We start from the raw sequence: 4,533 nt of genomic DNA on the forward strand, positions 1-4,533 counted from the left end.
TGTGGGCACAGATGGATCCTGGCCTATGATGTTTGCTAGCTCTCGCTAATGATTGCAGGAGCAAACTGCAAGAAAAGATTACAATTCATCAACTAAGTATATTACTAAGCAATCTGACCATGTAGGTATGCTGACATGGCTGTGAAGTCCTATGTATACACAAAAGCTGGACAATTCATTCATATTAATATAGAAATTCATGGATCTGAGCCATCTAATGTCGGTTGAAAACAATGATAGTGACATGGACGAATGATAATTTGCTAGACTGAAGACCAGTTTTTGATTCTGAGATTGGAACAGTAGTTATTATCCTTTTAATTTCATCATGTCGTATAAAATTACCAATTTAATCAAAGGTTATCAATTTATGATTGTATCACAAATCCCTCTCTCCCATTTATTAATTAATTCTACAATTGGCCAACCGTACCTGTCTATTTAATTCTAATTGGCCACAAATCGGGTCTGGAGAATCAATTCTCTTTCAAAATTGGGTCTTTCCTTCCCATTAAATTACACACAAATCCCAAAATCGAGATCTCTCTCCAAGTTAAGAGAAGTTTGTATGTTCTCCCCGGGCATATAAACGCCACTCTTTACCATCTCATTATTTTTCAAGGCGGCTTTCTGATTTTAACTCGCATGATGGCAGGCCGGGTGTTCAATGGTGGTCTCATCTTTGTCACGAACCTCAAATGCTTACAAAACTCTCTCAGCTATAGAGAAAACATATAAACAAAAAGGGATCTCTAACTCCTAGAAACAACAGTACAAAGTGATTACATCAGATCGGAAAGAGGTACTACAGGAAAACGTGCCCCAGTACACAAAGCATGACGGAGTAATTTTGGAGCTATCTTCACGCAAACAATAACAATGGTCCTGATCTCTCTAGGGACCAAAGTAACACCAACACACACGATGACAATCTCGGCAACTAGGACTCACGTGAACTGCGACAGGTCACAGGATCATCTGAACACCGCCTACTGGCGCGCCCGAACCTGCCGATGAAGACGTGCATGTAATTAAAAATTGATGTCAATGCCCAAGAAATTGCATCACTGACCTCATTGTTTGAAAGCATTAATCCCAGCAATGAACTCTCAGATGGACTGAAGAAGGCTACCTCTCATGAAAGATCAACTAGTAGAGGAGAGCGCGTTACCAACAAGCGATGCAGGAAAGGACCAAAAGCATCATCATACGTAAACGTAAAGCTCACACGGAGCGGCTGTTGAGGCAAGATCTCCCCATACGCGTGCACGGAGCCGAGCTGCCGCTATGTGGTATGGGGAGATCTCGTCTCAACGGCCGCCAAAGGGAGCAAGCCGGGACGGAGTCGAGCTGCAGTTGTGTTGAGGAGGAGGGGGAGGGATAGATTGTAGGGGAAGAGCGGCGGTGTGGCGGCTGTGAAGGGAATCACGGGGGGTAGGGGCAATTTATAGAGCAGTATTAGGGATTTGTTTTGGGTAATTAGGGTTTTCTTTTGGGCCACTGAAAACCAGTGATGGGCCACGATTAGGCATGTCAGTACATGGATTGGATTTATACTATAATAAAGCCTAAAAAAATAGTACGGGGATTGGTAGCATCGCTCATATAGCAATTTGCCTTTTATATCCGAAAAAAAAACAAATAAAAAGTTCCATGCTTCACGACTAAAAGTTGCCACCCTCGGGTAACTAAAATTGCGATGAAAAAAAGATCAGGACAGAATTGCTTCGGGCTACATATATGACACTTATCAGGGTCATAAATTTAAGCCCATCGGTGGAGGGGTTAAACGAAAGTATAATTCTGTAGTAGTGTATACATTGCACTACTGCCATTCCGGTCCTATAGTCCTTTGCCCTCTATTAATGTGCATCGGCATTATCTTCTTCCTGTCTCCCTCCTCCGACCTAGAGATCCAGCAATCGGCAAATGCTATATAAGCATGGTCGTTATCCACTTCACCTTGATTGGTAATAATAGGAGCGATGCAAACAATTTATGCAAGTACAACTTCTCTTGGTCAACAAAATTTCAAAAAAGAATAGCTTGTTCCTCTATATCCACTAGTAGAAAACGGAGATTTAAAACTGGTTCGTAAGGGCCTTCAGTGCTGGTTCCATAACCGGCACTAAAGGGTGGGCACTAAAGACCCCTCCCTTTAGTACCGGTTCGGCACGAACCGGCGCTAAAGTGCCACCACGTGGCGTGAGCTCGCGCTCTGGTATGGGGGACCTTTAGTACCGGTTGGTGTTACGGTAAAGGTTTTTTTTTAGTTTTTTTTGAAAATTTTAGAAAAAAAATTTAATTATTATTTTTTTGATTTTTAATTTTTCTGAATTATTTGATGATTTAGTCTCTAATTACCTCTCTTAACTGCTCAAGTGTGGATCACTCATTCCAAATCATCTAACTTCCCGACCGGTCACCCATCCCTCTCACTACTCCAGCCCGAGCACGCTTAACTTTCGTGTTCTATTCTCCTTCGTTTCCAAGTCTGCACTTGTTGTTTTCCTAACAATAGTAAGATGTCAATCCTATTAACCCTCAGGAGTTTAGCTTGAGCATGAAGTCACACATTTCACTGTTTGAGTTTGAAACTATTATTCTAAAAAATAGTAATTATTTAGTAACACTAATATTTGTTGAATAAATTTGACCATAGTTTGACCATAGTTTGACCACAGTTTGACCATAGTTTGACCAGATTTGACCAAAATTCAAAAAATTAAAAACATTATTTAGTAACACTAATATTCTTGAATAATTATGTAGTAACATTAATACTTCTTGAATAAGTAGTTTGACCAGATTTAACCAATTTTTTTTTAAAAAAACTGAAATTTGATCATATCTTTTTTTCCTTTTGGAATTTGAGAATTCTAAAAAATTGCAAACAAGCTGTAGGCCGTCTCCATCGGATGTGTATTTTTGTGCTGAATTTTTTGATATATTATACGTTTTTTCCGACATCGTATGCAAAAGTTATAGCCGTTTTACATTTTCCCTACACTTTTTGCAAAACATGTCTAAATTTAAGTTTTCAAATTTTCCTAACTAGTAGATGTAGTAATATAACAACCTCTCGAAGGATTTTATTTTTTGAAGTTTTTATCATTTTCTTTTGATTTTTTCAAAACTGAAATGGCGATACACAGGAGGGGGGTAGAGTTTGAAAACTGCCCTATAGTGCCGGTTTGTGTCTTCAACCGGGACTATAGGTTAAGACTCTTTAGTGCCGGTTGGTGACACAAACCGGTACCATAGGTTAGACCTTTAGTACCGGTTTGTGTCACAAACTGTCACTAAAGGGGCTCGTGGGGCCCTGGCCTGACGCCAGCCTGCCACCACCCCTTTAGTACCGATTCGTGGCACGAACCGGTACTAAAGATTCATTACGAACCGGCACTAATGCATAGCCATTCGAACCGGCACTAATGGTCACATTAGTGCCGACTCAAATACAAACCGGGGCTAAAGGGGTGAACATTTAACCCTCTTTCTACTAGTGATCTCACATGGGTTTCATAATAGTAGGAATTGGTTTCATAACCAACATTGGACTTAACGGAGCTATTTGACAAATATTATCCCATGGACTTATTGTTTCTACACTTTGTTTCTTGGTAGGAACCACTACTGATAGAATGCATAAGGGAACTTTATTATCACAAAGTATGATTTTATTACCATTTAAAGTGATTTTGACAATACTTTTGTAGATATGTTGAAAAATCAAAGGGAGCCGCTATGCGTCCGCCGGCGGATGTATTAGAAACATCCGCCACATGGAGCTCCGTTGGATCAACACTCTGACAGCCGTCGGATATAACCACCACGCGCGTGACCACCTCCTTACTTCCTGCAACAACCTCTCATTTCGAAAACAGATTCCCATGTCCGCCGTCCTGACATAGCTGCGCCTAGTGCGGCGCCAGCCCCCACCACCGAAAAATTGCTGCTGCCGGCGCTCCGGGTGAACTAGTCCTTGTCGTGCTCGCCGGAGTTGCTGCTCCTCCTCCGTCTCAGCCCCGTGAGCAGCTGCTATCTCCAATCGAGCATGACGACAATGACCTTTCACGCCCGGCGCTTCTTCGGTGTTTTCTGCAACCAGAGCTATGTTTCTGAAACATGCCCCATGTTGCAATGTCTGATCACACACTCTTTAACGTCGGGCGCTCCTGCGGCGCTGCAACTCGAGCTATGTTTCTGAAACAAGAACCTTGTTCACTAGTAGAAAAACAACTTTACGTGAGCTCTATTAGTCCCGGTTTGATAATGGCCCGGGACTAATGTGACCATTAGTCCCGGCTCCAATGACTAGGGGACGGGCATCATTAGTCCCAGTTCGTTATGTACCTCTAGTCCAGGTTTGTGACACAAACCAGGACTAAAGGGGTGGTGGCACAAATTTTTCTGAAACAAGACCCTAGTTGTAGGAAAAACCTTCACAACCGAAACATTTCTTTTCTTCCTGAAAAAAAGATATGTTGCAGAAATCTTTTGAAACAAGACTCCAGTTGCAGAAAAAAAAAA

General features: G+C 41.7%; 1 long non-coding RNA gene across 1 annotated transcript; it reads right to left on the reverse strand.

Annotated features, from left to right (window-relative positions):
* Window positions 1-741: 741 nt before the first annotated feature.
* Window positions 742-1,401, reverse strand: LOC147977353 (uncharacterized). The gene is made up of 2 exons (XR_015602218.1): window positions 1,133-1,401; window positions 742-1,007 (listed from the first exon to the last, which is right to left on the reverse strand). It is a non-coding gene; the product is annotated as an uncharacterized LOC147977353 (long non-coding RNA).
* Window positions 1,402-4,533: the final 3,132 nt, after the last annotated feature.

The sequence above is a fragment of the Triticum urartu genome, chromosome 4A (assembly GCF_056163025.1).
Source record: "Triticum urartu cultivar PI428250 chromosome 4A, HENAU_Tu73, whole genome shotgun sequence".
NCBI lineage: Eukaryota > Viridiplantae > Streptophyta > Magnoliopsida > Poales > Poaceae > Triticum > Triticum urartu.